Source organism: Saccostrea echinata, unplaced genomic scaffold (assembly GCF_033153115.1).
Source record: "Saccostrea echinata isolate AGI-Se365-2 ecotype Australia unplaced genomic scaffold, CSIRO_AGI_Sech_v1 ptg000016l, whole genome shotgun sequence".
In the NCBI taxonomy this organism is placed as follows: domain Eukaryota; kingdom Metazoa; phylum Mollusca; class Bivalvia; order Ostreida; family Ostreidae; genus Saccostrea; species Saccostrea echinata.
In genome coordinates, this window is record NW_026889765.1 from 6,745,455 (window position 1) to 6,763,642 (window position 18,188).

The following is an 18,188-nucleotide window of genomic DNA, read 5'->3' on the forward strand; positions in this document are numbered from 1 at the left end:
TTTCATATTTTAAAATGTGTCTTAGTGAGATCCAAAGGAGAAAGTATTGTAATATTTGTTCATTTTTAAAAAAGAAAATTGATAGAAGATACATACCAAGGAACAGAGGCCAATAATTGCACGTCATTTTAATGACAAATGCTACGAACATTTTTTTAATTAAAAATCATGAAAATAACAAGTAAATCTATGAATAAAGTAAAAGAAATATGTAAAGCCGCCTAATGTTTCATTTTTCGTTTCTCAGTGTCCTCTTAAGTGGAAAATTATAAAGATTTATAAGGGTGATGGCAAAAAGGAAGAAATTTTAACATCATAGAGAGTATACATGTACTCTTTCTTCATATTTTAGCGATTTTATATACGAGGGTCGTCCAACAAAAGTAGTAAACAATGTTTACAATTTTATAAACATGTGTATTCTTCACTTACTATGAAAATAATTCCAAAAATATCTACCAATCTATTATTTTTTTTTTGCAGCATGTGTCCTTAATTGAATAAGGTGATGTATATCTCACAATACCTTACCTTCTGTTGAATTTAGTTTGTGGGAAAATAAACGATAAAAAGATTCCAAACTGTGAAGCTTTAAGAAAAAAAAAGAAGAAAATAAGCAATCAATAAAAATGATAATTGACAGAAGGAAAGAATCTATATTTTGCAAAATGGACTCATTTTGATACTACATCTTAAATATCTTTTATATATATATATATATATATATATATATATATATATATATATATATATATATATATATATATATATATATATATATATATATATATATATATATATATATATATATATATATATATATATATATATATATATAGATAGATAGATAGATAGATAGATAGATAGATATAGATATAGATATAGATATATATATAAAAGATGCTCATGCAAGACTGCAGGTGGATATATATCAGATTGATTTACGCCTCTCTGACAACAAGGAAATTAAATTTACATCAGAGGTAAAAAGTGTATCAATTACAATTAGACTACAGTAAGACTCGATGTCACATTTATAAATATAACGGTTACCATATATATGAACCACAAGTGAAAATTAAGGTATTTTCGCTCATTTAAATAACAACAAATGGAATGTAGTGTACTTGATAAAAAAAAAAATAAATAAAAAGCATATAGCGACAAGTTTTGGAGCAGAGGGGACCAGCCATTTTTTCCCAGAAAGGATTATTTTGCTATTAGCATTAGTCGTATAATATTATTAAAAAGCCGACGTCCCTCCCCTATTTTTTTAAAACAGATTTTGACTTTTATATTGTAGCAAAAATATTTTTGTCGAAAATGAGAGTAAGAACATGAACCCACCTCAACCTCTTTCTTTTGAATATATTAATTTTATGGACTTTTTCGTTGGTCCCCCACTTACAAAAAATGTTTTATACGCATGCCAGAATAATCCCTAAATATATCTTTACATGTCTAAATGTTTTAAAATACCAATATAGGGAATTATCTGCGACTAAAAGCATGTACTAGTACGTTATTATACATGTACGTATACAAATGTAAAAAAGGTGACAATATTCTATTCTTTGTAAACCGATTACTTCAACGTGGAATATACAGATGCGCAATGGTGCTCCTCCCTCCCATCTAGTAACTCATAATGCTCCTGTCTGGTATCCTTGTCAGACGTTTGGTCATTATTTTTGTGTTCTCCAGCAGTCTGTTGAAGATTTCTTGTTCTCTTGAGGTATATAATTATAACCAGTGCACTCAGAAGTATCGCCCCCAGAAGTGTTGAAATGACAGATATAATGATCAGGCCTGTTTTGGATAATTCTTGATCTGTGGAAAAATTACATTTTCATTCTTAACATATGTCTGTTTGTGTCTGTCCGCACTCACATGAAAATCCTTAGCTAAAAGAATACTATTGCATTAATGGTTCACCATGATAAAGAAAAGCTCCACATATTTTTCCATAGTAAATCAAATATTAAACTTTTTAAAATAATAATAATAATAATAATAATAATAATAATAATAATAATGATAATTAAACAGATTAAAAGGCCAATATATAAACAAAATTTCAAAGATATGTTTTTTTCTCATAATATAGTTAAACAAGGTTATTCCCATAAAATGTGTGTATGTTGCTTTGAAAGAGAATGTCTTATTTGTATATTTTATTTATTAAATTATTAAAAAAAAAAAAAAAAAAGATTTGTAATCGCTAATGTTAATTACTGTAGGGAGAATATTGATATTGTTCACTTTTGAAGGACCTTTTTCAGTGCATGACCTTACCTGATATTTTTGATTCTGATGCTGAACTATAGCAACCAGTAGCTGAAATACATATCAAAACCAATCTATAACTAATATTGTCAGTCTTAAATGAATGAAATCTTTATGACGGTTTCCTGTTATGAGTTTGAATTACCTCTATCACAAAATATTCCTTTCCAGTCTGGCTCACAACCAGTCTCACAAGTTCCATTCTTGGTATAGCAAGGTTTACCCTCTTTGCAATGACCGCAATCAAATACACAGTTAGGACCATATTTATAAGGCATACATTCTGAATCGAAATAATATGGGATCAATACTTTGGTTATCACATTAACAGATTGATGAGAGAGTATATTTTTTAAAAAAAGCAAAAAGTAATCAAAACAATGTAAAAAAAATAAATATAATTGATGCATGAAACAAGACAATCATTTTACATTTCTATAGTTATATTTTGCTTTTTAATCATCAGATACATTACACTGGTAAGGAATTTGAACTAACATCAGGAGGACACAGTATACAAAGTGTTCGGCTATTAAAATACATTTTGTAAATCAATAGAAAGTCCCTAAAAAGATTATCACTATTAGATCCATATATTATGTACAATTATAATATGAAATACCAGGAACATAAGTATATGAAACGGTGTATGTGACGGTGCATTATGTTGCCTTGTACATATTATCGGCAGCGACAGTATATGCCTAAGTACCAACCTTTACTGTATATATTGTTGTTCTTCGGTATTACATGTATTGACACCTGCAAGAACATGTGCAGAGGCAACGAGACCCCACCCTCTCTCCCCTTCCCTAACGCAGAATGGACAATAATAGGTACATTACATATCGTCATATATTGTTAACAAACAATTAACAACAAATAAGTTGATGTTACACGGATTTCGACAGTTACGCACACGTCTATTGGGTCGTATTTTGACTACCATGTCTAATATAACTGAAATGTCATTATTTTCTAAAGATTTTTGATTACAATACAAATTATTCGTTATATGATGATCAATACAGAGGGTTCATGGCGTGTGTGACCGGTCGAAAAAGGATGCTTACTTCTCCATGCAACAACGTCTGTTGTTTCCAAAGGTCCGGTTTTTGGGGCAAATTTTGAGATTATGTTTTGCTGGTAGGGATTATAAAATTTGATCAGTTTGTTATATTCACTTCTTTCGGGCATTGAATTTTACTGGAATGATATGGTTGCCTTGTTAAAAACTCATATACATGGCTACACAACTTCAATAAAGTTCAATACAACTCCATAGATACACGATGTGCTTACTTGTATAAACCGTATATATCCTTTCCTTTTGTGAATAAGGCAGACCAGGGACACTGGATCTGCATATTAAAGTAGATTCCGTGTTACCTGTCAATAAAATTTATATTGCCATTATCAAATAAAATATTTTAACAAGATTTTTACGCCTGCACATCATACTAAAATCGCTACTTTTTATGATGCAACATAGAATTTTCAGTCTATTGCCATACAGTATAATCATACTCCCCTACAATTATTCTATATAAAGGAACAGCTGGAAGGTCTTGATACTCAATAGTATGAGAAAATAATACGTCATGTATACTGACAAGAAACCCTTTCAATGAGAACACCCTCGAGTTTGGCTTAGTCGGAATTATCGTTGTTGGCCCGAAAATACCTAACAGACTTAAAAAGTTACATGTCTCTAGTAAATTCCAATTAAGAACTAATTATATAAACATCTGATAATCTTGAAAAAAGGTTTCAACTTAAAAAAGCTCGAAACTAGGAAATACATTCTTTCAGAGACATTTTTCATTGAAAGTGAATGAGAGAAGGATTCCAAATTTTAAGCCTTGTGTTTATCATTACAATTGGCTCTATTCGGCATAATAGACAATTTATTCTATGGATATTTGGGAGATATGGAGATTTATTTAGCCAAGAAAAATCTTACTCCGTGTTGTTGAAACCCTTTAGTAATATGATTTTTCTTGCATGGCTCAATAAATCTTGATATCTGCCTTACGATCATGGACGAATGGTGATATCGGTATGTCACCCCAAACGACATTGGTGGGATATACTGTTATTCCCCCTTCAGTTTGGTCTATGGATGATTGCACACTTAGCAACACTTAGAAAATCTTAATAAAACTAAAGAATAATTACCAAATTTTCTTTTCTATTCGACGTATATTTTTTATGTAATAACTAATCATCTTTAGTTAATTACTGTTTTCTTTCAAACAATAGAAAATAATGATTTTTAAAGAAAAATCCAGATTACTACATGCATTTATACAATCTAATCAATCTCCTTCCAAAATTTCTTTTAGTCTGGTTATTTCAAGGTTATTCTTAAGTTTGTCGTGAAAATGACTTTCAGCTATTCTAATGCCATTCTGTTTGCTAAAACTATAAATACCTTTATACGCAATTGCATCTCCAACAAACCGTGTTGCTCCATCCTTTAGTATATCTACAATTCTCCCCTGTATCGTTTTGTTTCCAATCATGATCATCACTTCTGCCTTGGGTGAACTGCCATTCACCATACAAGTTGGCGTATACAATCCTGGATTGACTTCAATGTACTGTGGCGCAGAATCGTCATCAAGTGTTAGGGTTTCTGTTTGTGATAGGTCAAATTTGAAGGACATTGAGGTAATGGGCTCTGTAAGATAACTGAAACAATTTAAGTGAAAAAAATATTTTGAAAGACACATCAAGCGTCAGTCGGTATAGAGCCCTCGCTCCGTGATCAGAAGGTTGTGTGTTCGAATCACTGCAGCAACTGATCTAAGTCGATAAAAGATAGATAGCAACTGTTGATTCCTTCGCCAAGCACTCGGCACTTTGAAGTGAAAGTTGCGGGTCATTCGGATGAGACCTTCAAAACAGAGGCCCATTCAACATACAATCAATCAATTAATCAATCAAAGACATATCATAAGTTTCTAGTAAATATGGGATATTCTTTTAAATGTTAATCCTGGTACTAAATATATAAAACATATTGAACCAAAGGGGGGAAACTGTAGAGATAGATATAGTTTGTATTGTGACATATTCGTAGCTTAGGTAGGGTATGATTGTAGTGCACCGCACATTCCAATTACCTCTCAAATCAAATTGAGCAAAACTCATATTGAAATTGGAAGAAATACAATGAATATTACATTAAAGCTATTATATTTTAGATTTTTTTTCCTTATATGCCCGTAATACTGTTAGAATACATTTATTCTCATTCTCGTGAAAAGCAGCTACATGTACGGTAGATAGATTCTATGGATTTATTCCTTCCTCATGACAATGATGGTATCACGACTATTGTCAAAACTTTATTTCTGTCTCTTGTTACTTTTCTTGAAATATGTCGTGACATAAAAAAAATCAAACTTAGAAATGTTCTATATCTAAATATAAGTTAACTGCGTTTGATTTATATACCAATCGGAGTATTCATGTCTGCATTATACGTCAATCTCTGATCCTGTTTCCTTATCAAATCGGAAATGTGTGTTTCTCATATACAAGATGTCTCAATCACACTATGACTGTTCCACACTTAACGTATATTATCCCATTGAATAGAAATCAATGATTTAACTGTCATCTAAATTTTTAAATTTCTTCATAAAAAGAACACATTTTTGAGGTGTAAGTGTTTTGAAGTGTAAGATTACATTTTTTTAAATATATTGAGGCAGTGCATATAGTGTAATCACTAATAGCTTTAGATTTATGTACAAGAAAACAAATTCAAAGAAAATACAGTTAATTGTTAATATGTTAATTTTTACAAGTTAATTTGTAAAAGAGTTTAATTTAATTGTCAATTTATGACAACCTAAATATCGAAAATGTCTTCAAAAACATAAGGGTTTCATTCGAATAATTATACAAAAAATCACTTAGAAGACAGTCATGTACATTTTGAGACCTCAGGGAAAGCTCACTCTTATTATAGATCTGAATTTAAACTGTATTAGGCATACTTTTATGATCACAATATAGTTTTCTTTCTAGCAGTTGTTCACAATGTGATCAGAAACTATTTCTGAGATTTTCAACAGAGGAGTTCATGTGCTACTTGAAACTCTAAATCTTGCAAGGAAACCAAAGTTCTTTTTACGGCAACAGAATTAAGCCACACCATTCAAACCTATTATCTTAAAAGTCATTCTAGTCAAGCGCCTTATGAAATAAATCCATGGCACTATTTCAAATATGCCAATCCACACCTTGCTTAAGATATTACAGAGAAAAAAAAAATCAAGCCATGCCTTTTGACACAATGACTTTAAAATCAACTTAAATGAGCAGAATAATAATTGATGTAAAATAAATATACTATCCCATACAATGGATAAATATTTGCAGAAAATTGAAAGCTCTAATTCTAGTTATAGATGCCATGCCTTTTTACTCCAAGATCGCAAAAGCACCACATACAAGCTTTTATTAGACCATCTGATCGCGTTAACATGAACATATTCAATCGAAATCTTTTTCATATATGTTTAAGCTGTAAAATTATAATAATCCTTTATTTATACAGCATTTATACAGCATGTTTACACACAATTTATGTTTACAGATACCTCATCTTTGTAACACATCATTACCTCTCAATTTAATATCAACGGCATTTTTTGCCAGGAGCCTGTCCTTTATCCACTTTCCATTCCGCTTCACTTTTTTGAACACCTCACATGTCATGTTTCCAGAGTCCTTCTTCTGAACACCTAAGATAAACATGAAAATTAATTGCATTCTAGTCATCGTCTCTTTTATGGAATTAAATGTTCCATGATTTGCAACTCTGTTAAGAAATATTTTCCCTAAATTCTTAATCTTTATTTGATTATCTGAAATATTCATTGCTTACTGAATATAAGAATTTTAATTTTTTGAAACAAGATATTATTTTCCTTCTACATGTAAGAATCAAGGTATATGTGGAATACGCCGAAAGATCAATGGCTGTACCAATCAAGAAGATATTGAAACTAATGAAGAGCAAGTAAGAAGTGGTAATTTTTTTTAAATTCTTTATTTAATACACAATCTGTTATATCATGACATAATACAAAGTTTAACATTTTTTACACACTGTGGTTTTCACGAGAGAGAGAGAGAGAGTTGGCATGTTATCACATATTTCATTCGATACATGAATAAGACTGATTCTTATCTTATAACAGATTTATAAAAACAATTGATTCCATTGATTCCAGTTGGTGTCAAATACCTCTTTGTCTCTATTTTTGTATGATAAATATTTTTTGAGTTTCATAAAAAAGTTTAATGTGAGAAGTTTCAGGTCTGACATCTTATGTTTTTCCTACACATCTCATTGTCTAAATATAGTATTTTATCCACAAGGCCAACAAGTTATAAATCTATTTGTTTTTTTCCTAGAAACACCAAAATAAAACTGTGCTTGGTGAATGAAAGTTGCAGCCCTATCTTTTGCTCACAATATACTTCAAAATTGTTAAGAAAAGTCTATACATTATCACATTCCCATAAAACATGTATTATTGTTTCTTCCTCCACATTGCATAAAGAATTTATTTTAGAATTTTTCATCTCTTTTCCTTATTTTACATAGATAGTAGTTTGTACCATTTATTTTATTGAAAGTTCTATATTGAAACCATTGAAGTTTACTATTTTTTGTAATTTTAAAAGGAAGTCTAAAAATCATCTTCCATTCATTTTTCCCCAAATCAAAAATATCATTCCATTTTGTTTTCCGAGTGGGTTCAACATCATTAACATTAATCATTTCATAAAACTGTTTTGCTTTCTTACATTTTCCTAGACAAAATTAATGGGTTTGGTAAATTTGCAGTATCATTAGTGTTCATTGCTTTCATCCATGCTTTTATACCTGCAAATTCTAAGAAATCGAGCTTTACATTTTGATATACATTTGTATATCACAAAAACCCTCATAACTGTAAAATTAAAAAACATTTTCATCTATAAGGTCATTTATAAATCTAATATTCAGGTCATACATATTTTTATTATAAGTAGCTTCCCACCAATGACAATTTTAGGATTATAAAAAATAGGTATGTCTCCTGAAACCTTACAATCACTAGAATGTTTATTATTTAAATCAGTCCAAGCCTCAAAGACATCTTTCCAAAATTTGTTTTTTAAATTCTTCATGATAGTTTTAATATTTTGATATATTCAATGCCACATGTTAATATTTTTATCAAATCTATATTAGGTAAAAAATTTTGCAAACCCTTATCTGACAGAATGAGCTGTCTCATCCAAAATAATTTAAATGATGAAGTAAAAGCTCCAAAATTAATCATTTTTAGTCCGACTTCTTTATAGGTTTTTACTAAGACATCTTTTCTCACTCTCTGATATAAACCATTCCATACAGATGAGAAAAAATCAAGTTCCTTCAAAAAAATTCTGAGAGGTTGGGAATAGCCATTAGTATATGATTTAAACGAGGTAGAACAAGTGTTTAAGAACAGTTATCTTCCCAGTAGGTTTCAAATATCTCCTACTCCACTGGCCGATAGTGACTTTTATTTGTCTTAATTTGGGTTCATAATTGAGGCAATTGAGTTGGTAAATATTTAATAAATGATATATCGAACCCAGGCTAATTGAATTAAAAATAAAATTAGTGTAGAAAACTGCGTTAAGGTATGTCACTCGTGAAATTAGTTATATCAAGGGTGTTTTTGGATGAATATTTTAGATATGTACTCAAATGATATGACTCACATGACTCAAAATCGCAAAGAAAATGGATGGTCAGCGTACATCTTACTGCGCTACGGTACAATCAAGTTGACCTTTTTGCACTGAAATTGTTAATCACTTTAGTCTTTTTTATAACTTAAAGATGTAATTATGGCAATAAATATAGTCTTATTTTACGTAAATAGTTTGAATAACATTAAAAATTCATCATTGATCAAATCATGCAAATTAATGCGCATAAATTTTTGTGTGACCTTTTTGCACTAAAAAGTATCACATTTGGAGTAAGTTTGAATAATTTCCTTCTAAATATCCTTCCACCACAAGAAATAGTCCCTCACGAATCTTGCTTCTTTTATGAATTTGTGTGCAGTTTTTTAATCGAATGTTGAATAATTTGCATTGCTTAATTTAAATATGTTATAGAAATTGAATTGTGATAAATAGTTTTGACGTTAAAGGTTCTGACTGAACTTTTCTAAAAAGCTGACGATTGAGATACCTAATTCCGAAATGCCTGATAATTCAAAACTACTTTTTATCATCTTCCTATTGTCAATGAGGGATACCTCATAAAAATTCTTGTCACACATGATTTCATTCAAAGTAGGATTTAGAGGTACATAATCATTGACAATTCACCACATACATGAAAAGTCCAAAATTATGATAATGCAATCACGTGAGATTTTCGCCTATAATAATATATGTAGGTAATAGGCATATGCCATTATAATACATGTGCGTGAATGTGAGCTCACTGGGAGAAACCAAAAATATATAATATATAAAAAAGTATTGCAGATAGTTTTTATTGATCTACATATATTTAACTCACTTTGTATAGTAAGTTCTATGCTGATGTTATTTGGTTGTGGGGAGAGTACATTGCAGCCATACTTGTGTCTCATAGTGCCGGGGTCAAGGAAGTTACACAAATCGGTCAACTGCCTTCCATTATGGTACCATTCAACTTCAAGTTTATTAATGATGTCCAGAATAGAATGGCCAGGTATGTTACAAAGAGCCTTCAATCCTTCCCCTTTGTTAATCATGACTTTTGAAGGTGTTAGCGATACGTCATACTGTTGAGCCTGAGTCAACCCTAAAAGAAAGAAATAAGATTATAGCTATGACCCGATTTTCTAATAATAGAATGATTGTGGACTAAAGAAGAAATTATTACAGTTGCAGGTCGCTGAAAAGTGATTGTTAGATCAATGCACGTAGCAATATTTCCAAAGTGACCATGAACATTTCATATCTGGATGAATTGTTAGCGATAATTATTGAAAGAAACAATATGTGGATTTCAGCCGCTTAAAACATGATCACGTGAGATTTACGTGTTATAAACCAATCATGCTTTTCATTATAAAAGAACACCAAAAAGTAAGAAGGCCGAAAGAAATACGGTGAAGCCACAAGTCTTCGTATGAAGAGGCTCTCGAATTCATGTTCCATACGAAATATAATGATTCAAATGTTTAGCAACTTAGTTCTTGTTCAACCACAATCAGATTCTCACAAGAAATGTTCCCCCAAGCAACAAAAGTTGGACCCCGAATATATGTGATTTTACAGGAGCATTTAGTAGTTATACTCTCTCTCTCTCTCTCTCTCTGACGTAATCATCTGAACAAAATGTCTTGAGAGCAGGATACATTGGAAAGATTATTTACAGTTGATTTTAGCTGGAGCTGATGAAGATCCTCTGTATAGGATTGTTCAATATACCGACGTTCATATAAATGAGAGAGAGAGAGACAGACAGAAAAAAAGAAAGACAGACAGACAGATAGGGAGTTTGTTTGTTGTTAAATGTCCCTCTCGAGAATTTTTCACTCATATGGAGACGCCACCACTTGCCTGTGGGGAGCTGCAAAATTTGACCTATGTTCGACACTCAGTGCCATAGATCATAGTTTTTCCTGCCAGAACCTACTGCGACACCGGACACGGTTTATACGGTCTCATCCGAAAGACCGTTCTCCACGTCCCACAGTGGGATTCGAACACTCAACGTAAGGATCAACTTCTTACTCCGCGACTCTAGAGCAAATACTCTAGCCATTGTGCCACGCGGGCGACCGAGAGAGAGAGAGAGATTTGAAGTTGTGTAAATTTGAGTCGGATCCCTAAATGAAATTGAAAAATTCTTCCCTTTTGTGACATTGAACATTCGAATGAAAGACTAAAACCACTCAGTATGTAACACACAATATTAAGATTCGCACCTCGTTAGATTGATTGATTGATTGATTTATTGTTTTACGTCCCATTCGAGAATTTTTCACTCATACAGAGACGTCAGGTGCACCATATACCGGTGTAGGGCTTCAAATTTAGACCTTTACTCGGCACTCAGGTCCATTGAGCAGTGAGGGATCTTTATCGTGCCAACGCCCGCCGTGACACGGGGCCTAGGTTTTTAAGGTCTCATCTGAAGGACCCGCAACTTTCACTTCAAACTGCCGAGCGCCTGGGAACAGTTGCTACCTATTTTCTATCGACATAGGTCAGTCGCAGCGAGATTCGAACTCACAGCCTTCCGATCACGGAGTGAGCGCTCTACCGACTGAGCTTCCGTGACGGCTCGCACCTCGTTAGAGATATTGCGTTTTCCTATGATTATCCGGTTCTAAGAAGACACAACATACTTGTAATTCATGAATAACTTTGTTTCCTCACATTGCTCACTTTACAAGTTTTAAAATGATATTGATATTCTAACCAAAAATGAGAATAGAAATCTTCCTATTTAAAGTTGAAATTGATACATTAAAGTATTCAAATTTTCAAATATTAAATAAAATATTAAAATAATCAATTGAACTATAATATAATCGTGATTTTTTACGCCATTTATGGCAAGAGTCAAAGCAACAATTTAAACATAAACACAACCTGTTGTAACATGTTTTGAAGAGGAAAAAATTGGATTACATTGGACTATATACAGGTATTACAAATTACAGTTAAACTGGTATATAAAGATGTAAGGGGGGCCTTCAAAATTAATCTCCTAATAACAAGATTTTTTTTATACCTATATCATGTATTGGGAGTAAGTCTTCTGTGGGATTAGAAAACTCTCTTTATAACCGAGATTTTCTACAAGCGAGTGTCTTCTTACCAAGTTTAACTGTAATACCATTAGTAATTTTCATTTTTTCGAATGTTTGCGAAATGGACAAAAAAAAAAAATTTTAATTAAAATTTGCTACTTCTAACACCCCCACCCCCCAAAAAAGTCCGATTCTTTTCAAAATAATTTAATTTTGTATTCCATGCCCACTACAAAAGCGAATTTGTCTCTAAATATAAGTTCACATATCTAATACATCCAACATAACCATTTTGTTAAGTCCAACCAAAATCGGATGATTTAAGTACATCATGCTATAAATTTTTATCAACAGATAATTTCAAAATTTATGAAACCTGAAAGATCTAAAGCATTTGATTATTCATGTAATTGTGAATGTTAAGGTACTTACATAATGCAGATTTCTTCTCCACGAGAAAAATGTATGTCTGCAAAGTAATCAGTGATATGATGGCATTTAACATTGTATGGTAACTATAATAATTGCTGAAATATGAAGGCTGTTCACAAAACAAAGCAGTCCTTTTAATGATCCTCAGACTATTTATATAGAGATCTATACGTTGTCGAAAAGGAAGGATACCCATCGCGCTATGTCAATGCCAAATTAAGTAATATATATCATTGATGAATTTGAAATTGACATGTCACATAATTTTTCACAGTAAAATTAAGTTTACCAGAGCAACTTCATATATTTCCATACAAATATAAAACAACGTAATTTAGAAGCATATTGTTGATGATCTCATGATTATTTCTCAGCGGAAAACCCAACGTTTCAAATAAAGTAAAACTTCAGGGTTGACCACGCTATTTGGTCTTATGACACTTGTTTAAATTCTATAAATGCCTGAAATTATTTTCATAACTCGTATTATAAATTATGTAAAAATATTTCTTTAAAAGAGTACATACGCTTTAATTTACTATGCTACGCGAAGTATTGCACTATGAAAACCCCAGTCGGCCCTATTAAGGTAGTTCAAAACAGGTATGCCATTTTTTTCCTCACATTCAATTTGCAACTTTGACATTATGTTTTACGTAAAAAAATTCTCATTAAAAGTAATATGAACGAAATTCATAAACAATGGTCATTACAGATAAACGTTTGCTTTACCAAATTTTTAAACTTTTAATTTTTTCATAATTTTAGAAACCTGTCTATTGCATTGTTTTTTTTTTTTTTTTTAAATATTTGCGTTGACTTCAAAAATTTCAAAATGTATTTGAGAAAAAAAAAGACTAATAAGACTAAATGTATTTACCTGAAATTTTGATTAAAAGTCACCAAGGGCAGATCCTCTCCAACTCGATACAACTTCGATATAATTTGTGGAGAGTAATCATTAAGTGACTTATCAACAATTCTTTTGATAAACATTAATTCATCAACAGATCAAATGTACATATATTAATCTAAAATTCCCCTGGGGCTAACCCCCCTTTTTATATTGTGACACGTGCATGGGAAATTCTGACTTCCAAAAGTTTGAAAATTAATAACTGACTCCAAGTCATCCCCCTTCCCCGTCATTATCTTCCCTGCACATGTTACAATATAAAAGCAGGTGTTAGAGTCACAGAAATCTCTGTTTATACAAACATGATTCAAATGAAAACGAAAGTGGACCTGCTGCATCTAACCCAACGTTGTTTTGTATTTTATATACAAATCTACATGTACAAGAGATGTTGAAATGATAGAGTTATAGTCATATTAATTAATGATCAAACAAATTATACATGTAAAATTAAGAAAGTTGAGAGGTTGATCCTAAAGCATTTAGATCAAGCTAGGCGGAGATCTACCATTGTGATGCAAGATATGAAAACTAGATTGTACTTTTCAAAAAAGATTATCAAGCCAGTTTGGTAAACAAATAAAGATATAAATTAAAAACTTAGCAGTTAGCAATATATTCGTCATTTAGGAATAGGATGCTCCAGAGACATTTTATATGTCTCTTATATTCCAAATAATTCTAATTTAAGGAGCACTTTTATACATAGGCAACCATCCTAATGATAAAATTAAAAAGGTGTGTTAAGGAAACACTCAGGTATTCTGACTTGACAAAAACAGTGATACACTATGACTTCATAGTATTATATTATAATATTCTTTTTAAACAGTACAGAATTATGTGACAATGTCAACACTGAAAATAAAAACCCAGAGCCTTTCATAAACTTGCATTATTCTTTAAGATTTATTGTAACTTTTCCCGAATGATAATAAATTTCTAACTTCTCTTCTAGTCTTTGCTTTTATCATATGAAGTTTTATTGAATGAAGTTTCCTGTTCCTAAGGTTAAGAGAGAGATTTCGGAACGCCTAAGAGGTTTCCCATACTAATGAAGACGTGTTCCAAAGAAACTAAGCTTAAGTCGATAGGCTAGCCAAATTAAATTTGTTTGCATCGTCTGCATCAGGCTGTTGCAATCAGTGTTTCTCCTAAAGAGGACACCTTACAGTAAGTGGAAATTGCATTACAGTATTAAGGTTTGCTATATATTCTTACCAAATATGTACAACTTTGAACAGGTGGTCTTAATTTAAAATAAACTTTTGAGAGGTTTCCTTTTCAGATCTTGTGAAACAATTCTTTATTAAATTTTAGTACCAAAATAAAACATAGATTATTAGTCATCCAGCAAGGTACGCGAGTTTGATTCGGTCGAAGTTGAGCAGGTGCTTGAAAATCAAGTGGAGAACTTAATCACTCCCACCTCAATACAGTATATAAAAATATGCACGCTCTAAATTTTTGAAGAATCTGGTCAATACAGGAAGTTTACGTATCTCATAAAACAGCTCTTGTCTCGTGCAAAAATGCCCAATCCGCGAGGGAAGATTCAGGAATTATTTTTGCGTTAGCCAAGTTTTGATGTGAACCTCAACTGAAATACTGTTACGAAACCTATAGTGGTTGAAGGGCTATAAGGGCAGAGGAAAGTTTCGGATGAAGTATAGGTCAAAATGTTTGAAATGCATATTTTAGGTGATTTTTATTCCTAGAATATTATAAATGTATTTAGAGTGAAGTACTGGCCATATATATTTTAATGATATAAGACATTTTAGTGTCTACAATTCAAAGGATATGAATTAGAAATACGAAAATGAAGCCAAAAATCAGTCATCCATGATTTCCTCAGCAAAGCACGGTGGGTTTATTGGATGAATTGCAGCTTGAATGGAAAGTGATTGAGCCAGTATCTACCCAGCATCAATATGTTGCCCCAACGTTAGGCCAACAAAGCTCATTGTGTTGGCCCAATGATGAATGCCAATATTGTTCCAATATCTAAGAGCAAAGTGGGCCTCTGTTGGGCCAATATATTGGCATTGAATTGGTCCAACATTGCATTGTGATTGCATGCATGGACGTTGGCTCAATATCAGGCTTACATTAGGCATAAGGTTTATATACCTCAAAGTTACGTTAAGCCACCTAGATTCCTAATGGATAAAAGAGTGTTAAAATTTTTAACTGCAATTTATTAATCATATCCTTTTCAACTGCCAAAATATTCTGTAAGAAGATACACACTGCAAATTTCTAATATCAAGAAAGTTCACTTTTCACTTTTTTCATAAGATTCACTGCAAATATCCAAAATCATACACAGGTATAATACTTGGTTTCATTGTTAGTTCTTGCCTCCTATGTTCTCTCTCTCTCTCTCTCTTTCTCTCTCTCTCTCTGGTACGGCTGCTGTAGATTTTTCCTCTTCTTCTCATTCCTCCAACCCTTACGTCTTTGATGTCTTCATTTTCCGCTCCATTTCTCCTTTTCAGAGAAGTCACCTCATTAGCTTGATCATGGATCTGCTTTTCCATCGACTTTCCGCATTTCTAGCAAAAAAGGAAATGAAGTATTACAATTGAATACACTTCTTATGTCTTATACTAAATTATTGACATGTACACTATATATACTGGATATTTTGACAAGACATGGGGTCAGTCACCCCCATTCCTTACATTGTTATTAAACAAGGAAGTTAATGTTTCACGAAAAATCAAATGTCTATGTGTTGAAGATTTAAGAATATAAGGCAGTTGACAGCAAAACAATATATAGCTGGCATCATCTCATTATTATCCAAAGAGCTCATGTTACGATGGTGATCTTTTTATCATTCACTGAGTTAAATAGCAAAGAATGCAAGAGTGATATATTGGCAAATAATTAGTGTGATAAAGATGCTCCGATTTTCTTTTGACCAATAGATCTACACTTATTTCATATAAATAGTTTTCTTGAACTTATGTATGTGCAATGTTTCAGATTTATTGCATCTAAAACCAAAGGAGAGGACAGAAATTACAAGCAAACAGTACCAAAAATACAAACTAAATCTGAATAGAAAACACACAAAATAAAAAGAAATATTACTAGAGTGGGTTTCCATAGTTTTGAAGTAAAGCAAATCCCAGAGAATAAAAATTCTATTGGAATAAGTTCATTAAGATAATGATTAGACAATGAAATGCTTAATTCCTGGAAAGTTTACAGATATATCAATAATGCAGTAATTAATAATTAATAATAATAATTAATAACAAATCAAAATTAACGAGTGACACACATACATGTACAGACATTAACGCATCAAACGTAATACAGATAAAAAGAACATGTGACGAGATATCAAGTACTATACACTGCTTAGACATCATAGTAAAAGAAATAACACAGAACTTACTTCATAGATGTCCTTTCACAAGAGAAAACAGGCAAGATTCTGGAACCCACGAGATAGGCTCTGATCATCTGCTGATGCCTTGGAACACATCCGAAATACAGTAAAATCAAAACCGAAAAATTCCTGAAAGCATTATTCCGGGACATACAATGCTTGCAAGTTGCGTTAGTGAACAAATAGTGTTATATATATATTTCATTATATATAGACTGCATAAATACAAAAGTTAGATGTAATTTTGTCTGTATTAATGCAGTCAATATAAAACGGACGACTCTGCAATATAGTTCCATTGACTAACGTTGGGTTAATCTAAATATGCAAGTTATGCACTGTACGGAACAAATATATTCGCCGTTTTCCCAATGTAATTATTGTTATATTCAACCATGTAAAATAAGACTGGGTTTTCAAATAACTTAATTAATCACACTATATTTTAAACCCGACCAAAAATTAAGTACATAAGATTGCATGTTACATTGCATCCCAGAGGGCCAACATCGGCTAACATTATTAAATCAAAAACCTAAATTCACAAAATCAAAAACAGAATATGATTCACGAACTTTGTTCCAGTAACTGTAAATAAACATATTGATACCATTGATATATATATGTTTGACCAACACTGAACAAACGTTTTTGCAAAAATCATTTACTGAGCAATGGACCAACATTGGCCCAATCATGATCCAATATCATGCACTGAGCAATGGGCCAAATTAGGAACAGCCATACAAAATCAATAACTATTTTATTTATGTTGAACAATTTGCCAACTTTGGTCCAACAGCAACTCTTTGTACAACTCGTAAACTATTCAACTTGAATATGATCAACGTAAATGCAAAATGCACAAGTGCATTGTTTTTTAATTACACCATATATGTAAGAATACTGTTCATTGAACCAATATTTGCTCAATCATATAGGACCGATTATACTTTTATACTATACTTATGTGACAATAAGACACACTGGGCCAGCGTTAGCCCAACCACGTGAAGCCAATGTATACCGATATTACCGAATATGGTACGTTTGCAAACATTGGTCCAACGTTGGCCCATCTATGTTATGCCAATATAATGTACAACCAACATGCCAATTAATTACCAACGTTGGGCCAATATAGGTGAACTGACTGGGGATCGAGCCTGCTGTTCAGTGGTATGTATTTAGAGCATTAGCTACATTTGTACGCCCTGAAAGCTGAATTTTTGAAGATAATGTAACACCCCACCCTAACCCCTAGAGATATTTTCAGACTCGATAAAATCGAAAATACATGAATTCCTAATACAAATACATG